Raw genomic sequence first — 20,751 nt, forward strand, 5'->3', positions numbered from 1 at the left:
AAAGGCACTTACATGTTTTGTCTTGCCAATTCACCCTCTGAATGGCACACATACACAATCCAAGTCTCAATCGTCTCAAGGCTTAAAAATCATTTTCAACACGTCTCCTCCTCTTCATCCACACCGATTGAAGTGGCTTTAACAAGTGACACCAATACGGGATCACAGCTTTCACCTGGATTCACCTGGTCGGTCTGTCATGGCAAACTCAGGTGTTCCTAATGTTTTGTACACTGTGTATACTGTATTGCAAACAAACATACACACACCGGCATACATGATATGGTGAGACACACACACAGATAAGCAGGCACACAGACCGAGACGGGCACAAACAGGCAAATCGACAAACAGACCAATAGCACCAGGGAAGAGGGAGAAAGAGGGAGAGGCACTACTTTAAGCAGTAAGTGCTGTATTAGATACACCAAGAACACACTGTCAACTTGCTCTGCCTTCTAAAACGCTCAGCTATTGTTTGCTGTTCTTTTGTGATGAATTATGCATGGCGAATGACTGCTTAAAAACTCTGGCTCACATGAGGTCGGGCTCACAGCGTAACTCCGTCTGAAAGAATCATAGCTGCGGACACATACCCAAACGCGGCGGTAGTACCGGTTGGAGAACATTAAAACTAACACACACCAAGGGAGAACATTAACCACTAACACACTCCGAGGGTGGACATTAAACTACTAACACACTCCGAGGGTGGACATTAAACCACTAACACACTCCGAGGGTGGACATTAAACCACTAACACACTCCGAGGGAGAACATTAAACCACTAACACACTCCGAGGGTGAACATTAAACCACTAACACACTCCGAGGGAGGACATTAAACCACTAACACACTCCGAGGGAGAACATTAAACCACTAACGCACTCCGAAGTTGGACATTAAACCACTAACACACTCCAAGGGAGGACATTAAACCACTAACACACTCCGAGGGAGGATATTAAACCACTAACACACTCCGAAGTTGGACATTAAACCACTAACACACTCCGAGGGTGAACATTAAACCACTAACACTCTCCGAGGGTGGACATTAAACCACTAACACACTCCGAGGGAGAACATTAAACCACTAACACACTCCGAGGGAGAACATTAAACCACTAACACACTCCGAAGTTGGACATTAAACCACTAACACTCTCCGAGGGTGGACATTAAACCACTAACACACTCCGAGGGAGAACATTAAACCACTAACACACTCCGGGGGAGAATATTAAACCACTAACACACTCCGAGGGTGAACATTAAACCACTAACACTCTCCGAGGGTGGACATTAAACCACTAACACACTCCGAGGGAGAACATTAAACCACTAACACACTCTGAGGGAGAACATTAAACCACTAACACACTCCGAGGGAGAACATTAAACCACTAACACACTCCGAGGGGAACATTAAACTACTAACACACTCCGAGGGAGAACATTAAACCACTAACACACTCCGAGGGAGAACATTAAACCACTAACACACTCCGAGGGAGAACATTAAACCACTAACACACTCCGAGGGAGGACATTAAACCACTAACACACTCCGAGGGAGAACATTAAACCACTAACACACTCCGAGGGAGAACATTAAACCACTAACACACTCCGAAGTTGGACATTAAACCACTAACACACTCCGAGGGAGGACATTAAAACCACTAACACACTCCGAGGGAGAACATTAAACCACTAACACACTCCGAGGGAGGACATTAAACCACTAACACACTCCGAGGGAGAACATTAAACCACTAACACACTCCGAGGGAGGACATTAAACCACTAACACACTCCGAGGGAGGACATTAAACCACTAACACACTCCGAGGGAGAACATTAAACCACTAACACACTCAGAGGGAGAACATTAAACCACTAACACACTCCGAAGTTGGACATTAAACCACTAACACACTCCGAGGGAGGACATTAAACCACTAACACACTCCGAGGGAGGACATTAAACCACTAACACACTCCAAGGGAGAACATTAAACCACTAACACACTCAGAGGGAGAACATTAAACCACTAACACACTCCGAAGTTGGACATTAAACCACTAACACACTCCGAGGGAGGACATTAAACCACTAACACACTCCGAGGGAGGACATTAAACCACTAACACACTCCAAGGGAGAACATTAAACCACTAACACACTCCGAAGTTGGACATTAAACCACTAACACACTCCGAGGGAGATCATTAAACCACTAACACACTCCGAAGGTGGACATTAAACCACTAACACACTCCGAGGGAGAAAATTCGACCACTAACACACTCCGAGGGAGAACATTAAACCACTAGCACACTCCGAAGGAGAACATTAAACCACTAACACACTCCGAGGGAGAACATTAAACCACTAACACACTCCAAGGGAGAACATTAAACCACTAACACACTCCGAGGGAGAACATTAAACCACTAACACACTCCGAGGGAGAACATTAAACCACTAACACACTCCGAGGGAGAACATTAAACCACTAACACACTCCGAGGGAGGACATTAAACCACTAACACACTACGAGGGAGGATATTAAACCACTAACACACTCCGAAGTTGGACATTAAACCACTAACACACTCCGAGGGTGAACATTAAACCACTAACACTCTCCGAGGGTGGACATTAAACCACTAACACACTCCGAGGGAGAACATTAAACCACTAACACACTCCGAGGGAGAACATTAAACCACTAACACACTCCGAAGTTGGACATTAAACCACTAACACTCTCCGAGGGTGGACATTAAACCACTAACACACTCCGAGGGAGAACATTAAACCACTAACACACTCCGGGGGAGAATATTAAACCACTAACACACTCCGAGGGTGAACATTAAACCACTAACACTCTCCGAGGTGGACATTAAACCACTAACACACTCCGAGGAGAACATTAAACCACTAACACACTCCGAGGGAGAACATTAAACCACTAACACACTCCGAGGGAGAACATTAAACCACTAACACACTCCGAGGAGAACATTAAACCACTAACACACTCCGAGGAGAACATTAAACCACTAACACACTCCGAGGAGAACATTAAACCACTAACACACTCCGAGGGAGGACATTAAACCACTAACACACTCCGAGGGAGAACATTAAACCACTAACACACTCCGAGGGAGAACATTAAACCACTAACACACTCCGAAGTTGGACATTAAACCACTAACACACTCCGAGGGAGGACATTAAACCACTAACACACTCCGAGGAGAACATTAAACCACTAACACACTCCGAGGAGGACATTAAACCACTAACACACTCCGAGGGAGAACATTAAACCACTAACACACTCCGAGGGAGGACATTAAACCACTAACACACTCCGAGGGAGGACTTTAACCACTAATACACTCCGAGGGAGAACATTAAACCACTAACACACTCCGAGGGAGAACATTAAACCACTAACACACTCAGAGGGAGAACATTAAACCACTAACACACTCCGAAGTTGGACATTAAACCACTAACACACTCCGAGGGAGAACATTAAACCACTAACACACTCCGAGGGAGAACATTAAACCACTAACACACTCCGAAGTTGGACATTAAACCACTAACACTCTCCGAGGGTGGACATTAAACCACTAACACACTCCGAGGGAGAACATTAAACCACTAACACACTCCGGGGGAGAATATTAAACCACTAACACACTCCGAGGGTGAACATTAAACCACTAACACTCTCCGAGGGTGGACATTAAACCACTAACACACTCCGAGGGAGAACATTAAACCACTAACACACTCTGAGGGAGAACATTAAACCACTAACACACTCCGAGGGAGAACATTAAACCACTAACACACTCCGAGGGGGAACATTAAACCACTAACACACTCCGAGGGAGAACATTAAACCACTAACACACTCCGAGGGAGAACATTAAACCACTAACACACTCCGAGGGAGAACATTAAACCACTAACACACTCCGAGGGAGGACATTAAACCACTAACACACTCCGAGGAAGAACATTAAACCACTAACACACTCCGAGGGAGAACATTAAACCACTAACACACTCCGAAGTTGGACATTAAACCACTAACACACTCCGAGGGAGGACATTAAACCACTAACACACTCCGAGGGAGAACATTAAACCACTAACACACTCCGAGGGAGGACATTAAACCACTAACACACTCCGAGGGAGAACATTAAACCACTAACACACTCCGAGGGAGAACATTAAACCACTAACACACTCCGAGGGAGGACATTAAACCACTAACACACTCCGAGGGAGGACATTAAACCACTAATACACTCCGAGGGAGAACATTAAACCACTAACACACTCCGAGGAGAACATTAAACCACTAACACACTCAGAGGGAGAACATTAAACCACTAACACACTCCGAAGTTGGACATTAAACCACTAACACACTCCGAGGGAGGACATTAAACCACTAACACACTCCGAGGAGGACATTAAACCACTAACACACTCCAAGGAGAACATTAAACCACTAACACACTCCGAAGTTGGACATTAAACCACTAACACACTCCGAGGGAGATCATTAAACCACTAACACACTCCGAAGGTGGACATTAAAACACTAACACTCTGAGGGAGAAAATTCGACCACTAACACACTCCGAGGGAGAACATTAAACCACTAGCACACTCCGAAGGAGAACATTAAACCACTAACACACTCCGAGGGAGAACATTAAACCACTAACACACTCCAAGGGAGAACATTAAACCACTAACACACTCCGAGGGAGAACATTAAACCACTAACACACTCCGAGGAGAACATTAAACCACTAACACACTCCGAGGAGAACATTAAACCACTAACACACTCCGAGGGAGGACATTAAACCACTAACACACTCCGAGGGTGGACATTAAACCACTAACACACTCCGAGGAGAACATTAAACCACTAACACACTCCGAGGGAGAACATTAAACCACTAACACACTCCGAGGGAGAATATTAAACCACTAACACACACCGAGGAGAACATTAAACCACTAACACACTCCGAGGAGGACATTAAACCACTAACACACTCCGAGGAGAACATTAAACCACTAACACACTCCGAGGAGAACATTAAACCACTAACACACTCCGAAGTTGGACATTAAACCACTAACACACTCCGAGGGAGGACATTAAACCACTAACACACTCCGAGGGAGGACATTAAACCACTAACACACTCCGAGGAGAACATTAAACCACTAACACACTCCGAGGAGAACATTAAACCACTAACACACTCCGAAGTTGGACATTAAACCACTAACACACTCCGAGGAGAACATTAAACCACTAACACACTCCGAGGGAGAACATTAAACCACTAACACACTCCGAAGTTGGACATTAAACCACTAACACACTCCGAGGGAGGACATTAAACCACTAACACACTCCGAGGAGGACATTAAACCACTAACACACTCCAAGGGAGAACATTAAACCACTAACACACTCCGAAGTTGGACATTAAACCACTAACACACTCCGAGGGAGATCATTAAACCACTAACACACTCCGAAGGTGGACATTAAAACACTAACACTCTGAGGGAGAAAATTCGACCACTAACACACTCCGAGGAGAACATTAAACCACTAGCACACTCCGAAGGAGAACATTAAACCACTAACACACTCCGAGGGAGAACATTAAACCACTAACACACTCCAAGGAGAACATTAAACCACTAACACACTCCGAGGGAGAACATTAAACCACTAACACACTCCGAGGAGAACATTAAACCACTAACACACTCCGAGGGAGGACATTAAACCACTAACACACTCCGAGGAGAACATTAAACCACTAACACACTCCGAGGGAGAACATTAAACCACTAACACACTCCGAAGTTGGACATTAAACCACTAACACACTCCGAGGAGGACATTAAACCACTAACACACTCCGAGGAGAACATTAAACCACTAACACACTCCGAGGGAGGACATTAAACCACTAACACACTCCGAGGGAGAACATTAAACCACTAACACACTCCGAGGAGAACATTAAACCACTAACACACTCCGAGGAGGACATTAAACCACTAACACACTCCGAGGGAGGACATTAAACCACTAATACACTCCGAGGGAGAACATTAAACCACTAACACACTCCGAGGGAGAACATTAAACCACTAACACACTCAGAGGAGAACATTAAACCACTAACACACTCCGAAGTTGGACATTAAACCACTAACACACTCCGAGGGAGGACATTAAACCACTAACACACTCCGAGGGAGGACATTAAACCACTAACACACTCCAAGGAGAACATTAAACCACTAACACACTCCGAAGTTGGACATTAAACCACTAACACACTCCGAGGGAGATCATTAAACCACTAACACACTCCGAAGGTGGACATTAAAACACTAACACTCTGAGGGAGAAAATTCGACCACTAACACACTCCGAGGGAGAACATTAAACCACTAGCACACTCCGAAGGAGAACATTAAACCACTAACACACTCCGAGGGAGAACATTAAACCACTAACACACTCCAAGGGAGAACATTAAACCACTAACACACTCCGAGGAGAACATTAAACCACTAACACACTCCGAGGGAGAACATTAAACCACTAACACACTCCGAGGGAGAACATTAAACCACTAACACACTCCGAGGAGGACATTAAACCACTAACACACTCCGAGGGTGGACATTAAACCACTAACACACTCCGAGGGAGAACATTAAACCACTAACACACTCCGAGGAGAACATTAAACCACTAACACACTCCGAGGGAGAATATTAAACCACTAACACACACCGAGGAGAACATTAAACCACTAACACACTCCGAGGGAGGACATTAAACCACTAACACACTCCGAGGGAGAACATTAAACCACTAACACACTCCGAGGAGAACATTAAACCACTAACACACTCCGAGTTGGACATTAAACCACTAACACACTCCGAGGGAGGACATTAAACCACTAACACACTCCGAGGGAGGACATTAAACCACTAACACACTCCGAGGAGAACATTAAACCACTAACACACTCCGAGGGAGAACATTAAACCACTAACACACTCCGAAGTTGGACATTAAACCACTAACACACTCCGAGGGAGAACATTAAACCACTAACACACTCCGAGGGAGAACATTAAACCACTAACACACTCCGAAGTTGGACATTAAACCACTAACACACTCCGAGGGAGGACATTAAACCACTAACACACTCCGAGGGAGGACATTAAACCACTAACACACTCCAAGGGAGAACATTAAACCACTAACACACTCCGAAGTTGGACATTAAACCACTAACACACTCCGAGGGAGATCATTAAACCACTAACACACTCCGAAGGTGGACATTAAAACACTAACACTCTGAGGGAGAAAATTCGACCACTAACACACTCCGAGGGAGAACATTAAACCACTAGCACACTCCGAAGGAGAACATTAAACCACTAACACACTCCGAGGGAGAACATTAAACCACTAACACACTCCAAGGGAGAACATTAAACCACTAACACACTCCGAGGGAGAACATTAAACCACTAACACACTCCGAGGGAGGACATTAAACCACTAACACACTCCGAGGGAGAACATTAAACCACTAACACACTCCGAGGGAGGACATTAAACCACTAACACACTCCGAGGGAGGACTTTAACCACTAATACACTCCGAGGGAGAACATTAAACCACTAACACACTCCGAGGGAGAACATTAAACCACTAACACACTCAGAGGGAGAACATTAAACCACTAACACACTCCGAAGTTGGACATTAAACCACTAACACACTCCGAGGGAGAACATTAAACCACTAACACACTCCGAGGGAGAACATTAAACCACTAACACACTCCGAAGTTGGACATTAAACCACTAACACTCTCCGAGGGTGGACATTAAACCACTAACACACTCCGAGGGAGAACATTAAACCACTAACACACTCCGGGGGAGAATATTAAACCACTAACACACTCCGAGGGTGAACATTAAACCACTAACACTCTCCGAGGGTGGACATTAAACCACTAACACACTCCGAGGGAGAACATTAAACCACTAACACACTCCGAGGGAGAACATTAAACCACTAACACACTCCGAGGGGGAACATTAAACCACTAACACACTCTGAGGGAGAACATTAAACCACTAACACACTCCGAGGGAGAACATTAAACCACTAACACACTCCGAGGGAGAACATTAAACCACTAACACACTCCGAGGGAGGACATTAAACCACTAACACACTCCGAGGGAGAACATTAAACCACTAACACACTCCGAGGGAGAACATTAAACCACTAACACACTCCGAAGTTGGACATTAAACCACTAACACACTCCGAGGGAGGACATTAAACCACTAACACACTCCGAGGGAGAACATTAAACCACTAACACACTCCGAGGGAGGACATTAAACCACTAACACACTCCGAGGGAGAACATTAAACCACTAACACACTCCGAGGGAGGACATTAAACCACTAACACACTCCGAGGGAGGACATTAAACCACTAATACACTCCGAGGGAGAACATTAAACCACTAACACACTCCGAGGGAGAACATTAAACCACTAACACACTCAGAGGGAGAACATTAAACCACTAACACACTCCGAAGTTGGACATTAAACCACTAACACACTCCGAGGGAGGACATTAAACCACTAACACACTCCGAGGGAGGACATTAAACCACTAACACACTCCAAGGGAGAACATTAAACCACTAACACACTCCGAAGTTGGACATTAAACCACTAACACACTCCGAGGGAGATCATTAAACCACTAACACACTCCGAAGGTGGACATTAAAACACTAACACTCTGAGGGAGAAAATTCGACCACTAACACACTCCGAGGGAGAACATTAAACCACTAGCACACTCCGAAGGAGAACATTAAACCACTAACACACTCCGAGGGAGAACATTAAACCACTAACACACTCCGAGGGAGAACATTAAACCACTAACACACTCCGAGGGAGGACATTAAACCACTAACACACTCCGAGGGTGGACATTAAACCACTAACACACTCCGAGGGAGAACATTAAACCACTAACACACTCCGAGGGAGAACATTAAACCACTAACACACTCCGAGGGAGAATATTAAACCACTAACACACACCGAGGGAGAACATTAAACCACTAACACACTCCGAGGGAGGACATTAAACCACTAACACACTCCGAGGGAGAACATTAAACCACTAACACACTCCGAGGGAGAACATTAAACCACTAACACACTCCGAAGTTGGACATTAAACCACTAACACACTCAGAGGGAGGACATTAAACCACTAACACACTCCGAGGGAGGACATTAAACCACTAACACACTCCGAGGGAGAACATTAAACCACTAACACACTCCGAGGGAGAATATTAAACCACTAACACACACCGAGGGAGAACATTAAACCACTAACACACTCCGAGGGAGAACATTAAACCACTAACACACTGCGAGGGAGAACATTAAACCACTAACATTCACCAAGGGAGAACATTAAACCACTAACACACTCCAATGGAGAACATTAAACCACTAACACACTCCAAGGGTGGACATTAAACCACTAACACACTCCAATGGAGAACATTAAACCACTAACACACTCCAAGGGTGGACATTAAACCACTAACACACTCCAATGGAGAACATTAAACCACTAACACACTCCGAGGGAGAACATTAAACCACTAACACACTCCGAAGTTGGACATTAAACCACTAACACACTCCGAGGGAGGACATTAAACCACTAACACACTCCGAGGGAGGACATTAAACCACTAATACACTCCGAGGAGAACATTAAACCACTAACACACTCCGAGGAGAACATTAAACCACTAACACACTCAGAGGAGAACATTAAACCACTAACACACTCCGAAGTTGGACATTAAACCACTAACACACTCCGAGGGAGGACATTAAACCACTAACACACTCCGAGGGAGAACATTAAACCACTAACACACTCCGAAGTTGGACATTATACCACTAACACACTCCGAGGGAGATCATTAAACCACTAACACACTCCGAAGGTGGATATTAAAACACTAACACTCTGAGGGAGAAAATTCGACCACTAACACACTCCGAGGGAGAACATTAAACCACTAGCACACTCCGAAGGAGAACATTAAACCACTAACACACTCCGAGGGAGAACATTAAACCACTAACACACTCCGAGGGAGGACATTAAACCACTAACACACTCCGAGGGAGAACATTAAACCACTAACACACTCCGAGGGAGGACATTAAACCACTAACACACTCCGAGGGAGGACTTTAACCACTAATACACTCCGAGGGAGAACATTAAACCACTAACACACTCCGAGGAGAACATTAAACCACTAACACACTCAGAGGAGAACATTAAACCACTAACACACTCCGAGTTGGACATTAAACCACTAACACACTCCGAGGGAGAACATTAAACCACTAACACACTCCGAGGGAGAACATTAAACCACTAACACACTCCGAAGTTGGACATTAAACCACTAACACTCTCCGAGGGTGGACATTAAACCACTAACACACTCCGAGGGAGAACATTAAACCACTAACACACTCCGGGGGAGAATATTAAACCACTAACACACTCCGAGGGTGAACATTAAACCACTAACACTCTCCGAGGGTGGACATTAAACCACTAACACACTCCGAGGGAGAACATTAAACCACTAACACACTCTGAGGGAGAACATTAAACCACTAACACACTCCGAGGGAGAACATTAAACCACTAACACACTCCGAGGGGGAACATTAAACCACTAACACACTCTGAGGGAGAACATTAAACCACTAACACACTCCGAGGGAGAACATTAAACCACTAACACACTCCGAGGGAGAACATTAAACCACTAACACACTCCGAGGGAGGACATTAAACCACTAACACACTCCGAGGGAGAACATTAAACCACTAACACACTCCGAGGGAGAACATTAAACCACTAACACACTCCGAAGTTGGACATTAAACCACTAACACACTCCGAGGGAGGACATTAAACCACTAACACACTCCGAGGGAGAACATTAAACCACTAACACACTCCGAGGGAGGACATTAAACCACTAACACACTCCGAGGGAGAACATTAAACCACTAACACACTCCGAGGGAGGACATTAAACCACTAACACACTCCGAGGGAGGACATTAAACCACTAATACACTCCGAGGGAGAACATTAAACCACTAACACACTCCGAGGGAGAACATTAAACCACTAACACACTCAGAGGGAGAACATTAAACCACTAACACACTCCGAAGTTGGACATTAAACCACTAACACACTCCGAGGGAGGACATTAAACCACTAACACACTCCGAGGGAGGACATTAAACCACTAACACACTCCAAGGGAGAACATTAAACCACTAACACACTCCGAAGTTGGACATTAAACCACTAACACACTCCGAGGGAGATCATTAAACCACTAACACACTCCGAAGGTGGACATTAAAACACTAACACTCTGAGGGAGAAAATTCGACCACTAACACACTCCGAGGGAGAACATTAAACCACTAGCACACTCCGAAGGAGAACATTAAACCACTAACACACTCCGAGGGAGAACATTAAACCACTAACACACTCCAAGGGAGAACATTAAACCACTAACACACTCCGAGGGAGAACATTAAACCACTAACACACTCCGAGGGAGAACATTAAACCACTAACACACTCCGAGGGAGGACATTAAACCACTAACACACTCCGAGGGTGGACATTAAACCACTAACACACTCCGAGGGAGAACATTAAACCACTAACACACTCCGAGGGAGAACATTAAACCACTAACACACTCCGAGGGAGAATATTAAACCACTAACACACACCGAGGGAGAACATTAAACCACTAACACACTCCGAGGGAGGACATTAAACCACTAACACACTCCGAGGGAGAACATTAAACCACTAACACACTCCGAGGGAGAACATTAAACCACTAACACACTCCGAAGTTGGACATTAAACCACTAACACACTCAGAGGGAGGACATTAAACCACTAACACACTCCGAGGGAGGACATTAAACCACTAACACACTCCGAGGGAGAACATTAAACCACTAACACACTCCGAGGGAGAATATTAAACCACTAACACACACCGAGGGAGAACATTAAACCACTAACACACTCCGAGGGAGAACATTAAACCACTAACACACTGCGAGGGAGAACATTAAACCACTAACACACACCGAGGGAGAACATTAAACCACTAACACACTCCAATGGAGAACATTAAACCACTAACACACTCCAAGGGTGGACATTAAACCACTAACACACTCCGAGGGAGAACATTAAACCACTAACACACTCCGAGGGAGAACATTAAACCACTAACACACTCCGAAGTTGGACATTAAACCACTAACACACTCCGAGGGAGGACATTAAACCACTAACACACTCCGAGGGAGAACATTAAACCACTAACACACTCCGAGGGAGGACATTAAACCACTAACACACTCCGAGGGAGAACATTAAACCACTAACACACTCCGAGGGAGGACATTAAACCACTAACACACTCCGAGGGAGGACATTAAACCACTAATACACTCCGAGGGAGAACATTAAACCACTAACACACTCCGAGGGAGAACATTAAACCACTAACACACTCAGAGGAGAACATTAAACCACTAACACACTCCGAAGTTGGACATTAAACCACTAACACACTCCGAGGAGGACATTAAACCACTAACACACTCCGAGGGAGGACATTAAACCACTAACACACTCCAAGGGAGAACATTAAACCACTAACACACTCCGAAGTTGGACATTAAACCACTAACACACTCCGAGGAGATCATTAAACCACTAACACACTCCGAAGGTGGACATTAAAACACTAACACTCTGAGGAGAAAATTCGACCACTAACACACTCCGAGGAGAACATTAAACCACTAGCACACTCCGAAGGAGAACATTAAACCACTAACACACTCCGAGGAGAACATTAAACCACTAACACACTCCAAGGGAGAACATTAAACCACTAACACACTCCGAGGAGAACATTAAACCACTAACACACTCCGAGGAGAACATTAAACCACTAACACACTCCGAGGGAGGACATTAAACCACTAACACACTCCGAGGGTGGACATTAAACCACTAACACACTCCGAGGGAGAACATTAAACCACTAACACACTCCGAGGGAGAACATTAAACCACTAACACACTCCGAGGGAGAATATTAAACCACTAACACACACCGAGGGAGAACATTAAACCACTAACACACTCCGAGGGAGGACATTAAACCACTAACACACTCCGAGGGAGAACATTAAACCACTAACACACTCCGAGGGAGAACATTAAACCACTAACACACTCCGAAGTTGGACATTAAACCACTAACACACTCAGAGGGAGGACATTAAACCACTAACACACTCCGAGGGAGGACATTAAACCACTAACACACTCCGAGGGAGAACATTAAACCACTAACACACTCCGAGGGAGAATATTAAACCACTAACACACACCGAGGGAGAACATTAAACCACTAACACACTCCGAGGGAGAACATTAAACCACTAACACACTGCGAGGGAGAACATTAAACCACTAACACACACCAAGGGAGAACATTAAACCACTAACACACTCCAATGGAGAACATTAAACCACTAACACACTCCAAGGGTGGACATTAAACCACTAACACACTCCAATGGAGAACATTAAACCACTAACACACTCCAAGGGTGGACATTAAACCACTAACACACTCCAATGGAGAACATTAAACCACTAACACACTCCGAGGGAGAACATTAAACCACTAACACACTCCGAAGTTGGACATTAAACCACTAACACACTCCGAGGGAGGACATTAAACCACTAACACACTCCGAGGGAGGACATTAAACCACTAATACACTCCGAGGGAGAACATTAAACCACTAACACACTCCGAGGGAGAACATTAAACCACTAACACACTCAGAGGGAGAACATTAAACCACTAACACACTCCGAAGTTGGACATTAAACCACTAACACACTCCGAGGGAGGACATTAAACCACTAACACACTCCGAGGGAGAACATTAAACCACTAACACACTCCGAAGTTGGACATTATACCACTAACACACTCCGAGGGAGATCATTAAACCACTAACACACTCCGAAGGTGGACATTAAAACACTAACACTCTGAGGGAGAAAATTCGACCACTAACACACTCCGAGGGAGAACATTAAACCACTAGCACACTCCGAAGGAGAACATTAAACCACTAACACACTCCGAGGGAGAACATTAAACCACTAACACACTCCGAGGGAGAACATTAAACCACTAACACACTCCGAGGGAGAACATTAAACCACTAACACACTCCGAGGGAGAACATTAAACCACTAACACACTCCGAGGGAGAACATTAAACCACTAACACACTCCGAGGGAGGACATTAAACCACTAACACACTCCGAGGGAGGACATTAAACCACTAACACACTCCGAGGGAGAACATTAAACCACTAACACACTCCGAGGGAGAACATTAAACCACTAACACACTCCGAGGGAGAATATTAAACCACTAACACACACCGAGGGAGAACATTAAACCACTAACACACTCCGAGGGAGGACATTAAACCACTAACACACTCCGAGGGAGAACATTAAACCACTAACACACTCCGAGGGAGAACATTAAACCACTAACACACTCCGAAGTTGGACATTAAACCACTAACACACTCCGAGGGAGGACATTAAACCACTAACACACTCCGAGGGAGGACATTAAACCACTAACACACTCCGAGGGAGAACATTAAACCACTAACACACTCCGAGGGAGAACATTAAACCACTAACACACTCCGAAGTTGGACATTAAACCACTAACACACTCCGAGGGAGATCATTAAACCACTAACACACTCCGAGGGAGAACATTAAACCACTAACACACTCCGAGGGAGAACATTAAACCACTAACACACTCCGAGGGAGGACATTAAACCACTAACACACTCCGAGGGTGGACATTAAACCACTAACACACTCCGAGGGAGAACATTAAACCACTAACACACTCCGAGGGAGAACATTAAACCACTAACACACTCCGAGGGAGAACATTAAACCACTAACACACTCCGAGGGAGAACATTAAACCACTAACACACTCCGAGGGAGAACATTAAACCACTAACACACTCCGAGGGAGGACATTAAACCACTAACACACTCCGAGGGAGAATATTAAACCACTAGCACACTCCGAAGAAGAACATTAAACCACTAACACACTCCGAGGGAGAACATTAAACCACTAACACACTCCGAGGGAGAACATTAAACCACTAACACACTCCGAAGGAGAACATTAAACCACTAACACACTCCGAGGGAGAACATTAAACCACTAACACACTCCGAGGGAGAATATTAAACCACTAACACACACCAAAGGAGAACATTAAACCACTAACACACTGCGAGGAGAACATTAAACCACTAACACACACCAAGGAGAACATTAAACCACTAACACACTCCAATGGAGAACATTAAACCACTAACACACTCCAAGGGTGGACATTAAACCACTAACACACTCCAATGGAGAACATTAAACCACTAACACACACCGAGGGAGAACATTAAACCACTAACACACTCAGAGGGAGGACATTAAACCACTAACACACTCCGAGGGAGAACATTAAACCACTAACACACTCTGAGGGAGAACATTAAACCACTAACACACTCCGAAGTTGGACATTAAACCACTAACACACTCCGAGGGAGGACATTAAAACACTAACACACTCTGAGGGAGAAAATTCGACCACTAACACACTCCGAAGTTGGACATTAAACCACTAACACACTCCGAGGGAGGACATTAAACCACTAACACACTCCGAGGGAGGACATTAAACCACTAACACACTCCAAGGGAGAACATTAAACCACTAACACACTCCGGAGTTGGACATTAAACCACTAACACATTCCGAGGGAGATCATTAAACCACTAACACACTCCGAAGGTGGACATTAAAACACTAACACACTCTGAGGGAGAAAATTCGACCACTAACACACTCCGAGGGGGAACATTAAACCACTAGCACACTCCGAAGGAGAACATTAAACCACTAACACACTCCGAGGAGAACATTAAACCACTAACACACTCCGAGGAGAACATTAAACCACTAACACACTCCGAGGAGAACATTAAACCACTAACACACTCCGAGGAGAACATTAAACCACTAACACACTCCGAGGGAGGACATTAAACCACTAACACACTCCGAGGAGGACATTAAACCACTAACACACTCCGAGGGTGGACATTAAACCACTAACACACTCCGAGGGAGAACATTAAACCACTAACACACTCCGAGGGAGAACATTAAACCACTAACACACTCCGAGGGAGAACATTAAACCACTAACACACTCCGAGGGAGAACATTAAACCACTAACACACTCCGAGGGAGAACATTAAACCACTAACACACTCCGAGGGAGGACATTAAACCACTAACACACTCCGAGGGAGAATATTAAACCACTAGCACACTCCGAAGAAGAACATTAAACCACTAACACACTCCGAGGGAGAACATTAAACCACTAACACACTCCGAAGGAGAACATTAAACCACTAACACACTCCGAGGAGAACATTAAACCACTAACACACTCCGAAGGAGAACATTAAACCACTAACACACTCCGAGGAGAACATTAAACCACTAACACACTCCGAGGGAGAACATTAAACCACTAACACACTCCGAGGGAGAATATTAAACCACTAAAACACACCAAAGGAGAACATTAAACCACTAACACACTGCGAGGGAGAACATTAAACCACTAACACACACCAAGGGAGAACATTAAACCACTAACACACTCCAATGGAGAACATTAAACCACTAACACACTCCAAGGGTGGACATTAAACCACTAACACACTCCAATGGAGAACATTAAACCACTAACACACTCCAAGGGTGGACATTAAACCACTAACACACTCCAATGGAGAACATTAAACCACTAACACACTCCGAGGAGAACATTAAACCACTAACACACTCCGAAGTTGGACATTAAACCACTAACACACTCCGAGGAGAACATTAAACCACTAACACACTCCGAAGGTGGACATTAAACCACTAACACACTCCGAAGGTGGACATTAAACCACTAACACACTCTGAGGAGAAAATTCGACCACTAACACACTCCGAGGGAGAACATTAAACCACTAACACACTCCGAGGAGGACATTAAACCACTAACACACTCCGAGGAGGACATTAAACCACTAACACACTCCAAGGAGAACATTAAACCACTAACACACTCCGAAGTTGGACATTAAACCACTAACACACTCCGAGGGAGATCATTAAACCACTAACACACTCCGAAGGTGGACATTAAAACACTAACACTCTGAGGGAGAAAATTCGACCACTAACACACTCCGAGGGAGAACATTAAACCACTAGCACACTCCGAAGGAGAACATTAAACCACTAACACACTCCGAGGGAGAACATTAAACCACTAACACACTCCAAGGGAGAACATTAAACCACTAACACACTCCGAGGGAGAACATTAAACCACTAACACACTCCGAGGGAGAACATTAAACCACTAACACACTCCGAGGGAGGACATTAAACCACTAACACACTCCGAGGGTGGACATTAAACCACTAACACACTCCGAGGGAGAACATTAAACCACTAACACACTCCGAGAGAGAACATTAAACCACTAACACACTCCGAGGGAGAATATTAAACCACTAACACACACCGAGGGAGAACATTAAACCACTAACACACTCCGAGGGAGGACATTAAACCACTAACACACTCCGAGGGAGAACATTAAACCACTAACACACTCCGAGGGAGAACATTAAACCACTAACACACTCCGAAGTTGGACATTAAACCACTAACACACTCCGAGGGAGGACATTAAACCACTAACACACTCCGAGGGAGGACATTAAACCACTAACACACTCCGAGGGAGAACATTAAACCACTAACACACTCCGAGGGAGAACATTAAACCACTAACACACTCCGAAGTTGGACATTAAACCACTAACACACTCCGAGGGAGAACATTAAACCACTAACACACTCCGAGGGAGAACATTAAACCACTAACACACTCCGAAGTTGGACATTAAACCACTAACACACTCCGAGGGAGGACATTAAACCACTAACACACTCCGAGGGAGGACATTAAACCACTAACACACTCCAAGGGAGAACATTAAACCACTAACACACTCCGAAGTTGGACATTAAACCACTAACACACTCCGAGGGAGATCATTAAACCACTAACACACTCCGAAGGTGGACATTAAAACACTAACACTCTGAGGGAGAAAATTAGACCACTAACACACTCCGAGGGAGAACATTAAACCACTAGCACACTCCGAAGGAGAACATTAAACCACTAACACACTCCGAGGGAGAACATTAAACCACTAACACACTCCAAGGAGAACATTAAACCACTAACACACTCCGAGGGAGAACATTAAACCACTAACACACTCCGAGGGAGAACATTAAACCACTAACACACTCCGAGGGAGAACATTAAACCACTAACACACTCCGAGGAGGACATTAAACCACTAACACACTCAGAGGGTGGACATTAAACCACTAACACACTCCGAGGAGAATATTAAACCACTAACACACACCGAGGAGAACATTAAACCACTAACACACTCCGAGGGAGGACATTAAACCACTAACACACTCCGAGGAGAACATTAAACCACTAACACACTCCGAGGGAGAACATTAAACCACTAACACACTCCGAGGGAGAACATTAAACCACTAACACACTCCAAGTTGGACATTAAACCACTAACACACTCCGAGGAGGACAATAAACCACTAACACACTCCGAGGGAGGACATTAAACCACTAACACACTCCGAGGAGAACATTAAACCACTAACACACTCCGAGGAGAACATTAAACCACTAACACACTCCGAAGTTGGACATTAAACCACTAACACACTCCGAGGGAGATCATTAAACCACTAACACACTCCGAAGGTGGACATTAAAACACTAACACACTCTGAGGGAGAAAATTCGACCACTAACACACTCCGAAGTTGGACATTAAACCACTAACACACTCCGAGGGAGGACATTAAACCACTAACACACTCCGAGGGAGGACATTAAACCACTAACACACTCCAAGGGAGAACATTAAACCACTAACACACTCCGAAGTTGGACATTAAACCACTAACACACTCCGAGGGAGAACATTAAACCACTAACACACTCCGAGGGAGAACATTAAACCACTAACACACTCCGAGGGAGAACATTAAACCACTAACACACTCCGAGGGAGAACATTAAACCACTAACACACTCCGAGGGAGGACATTAAACCACTAACACACTCAGAGGGTGGACATTAAACCACTAACACACTCCGAGGGAGGACATTAAACCACTAACACACTCCGAGGGAGGACATTAAACCACTAACACACTCCGAGGGAGAACATTAAACCACTAACACACTCCGAGGGAGAACATTAAACCACTAACACACTCCGAAGTTGGACATTAAACCACTAACACACTCCGAGGGAGATCATTAAACCACTAACACACTCCGAAGTTGGACATTAAACCACTAACACACTCCGAGGGAGATCATTAAACCACTAACACACTCCGAAGGTGGACATTAAACCACTAACACACTCCGAGGGAGAACATTAAACCACTAACACACTCCGAGGGAGAACATTAAACCACTAACACACTCCGAGGGAGAATATTAAACCACTAACACACACCGAGGGAGAACATTAAACCACTAACACACTCCGAGGGAGGACATTAAACCACTAACACACTCCGAGGGAGAACATTAAACCACTAACACACTCCGAGGGAGAACATTAAACCACTAACACACTCCGAGGGAGGACATTAAACCACTAACACACTCAGAGGGTGGACATTAAACCACTAACACACTCCGAGGGAGAACATTAAACCACTAACACACTCCGAGGGAGAACATTAAACCACTAACACACTCCGAGGAGAATATTAAACCACTAACACACACCGAGGAGAACATTAAACCACTAACACACTCCGAGGGAGGACATTAAACCACTAACACACTCCGAGGGAGAACATTAAACCACTAACACACTCCGAGGGAGAACATTAAACCACTAACACACTCCGAGGGAGAACATTAAACCACTAACACACTCCGAAGTTGGACATTAAACCACTAACACACTCCGAGGGAGGACATTAAACCACTAACACACTCCGAGGGAGGACATTAAACCACTAACACACTCCGAGGGAGAACATTAAACCACTAACACACTCCGAGGGAGAATATTAAACCACTAACACAC

Source organism: Oncorhynchus nerka, linkage group LG7 (assembly GCF_034236695.1).
Source record: "Oncorhynchus nerka isolate Pitt River linkage group LG7, Oner_Uvic_2.0, whole genome shotgun sequence".
In the NCBI taxonomy this organism is placed as follows: domain Eukaryota; kingdom Metazoa; phylum Chordata; class Actinopteri; order Salmoniformes; family Salmonidae; genus Oncorhynchus; species Oncorhynchus nerka.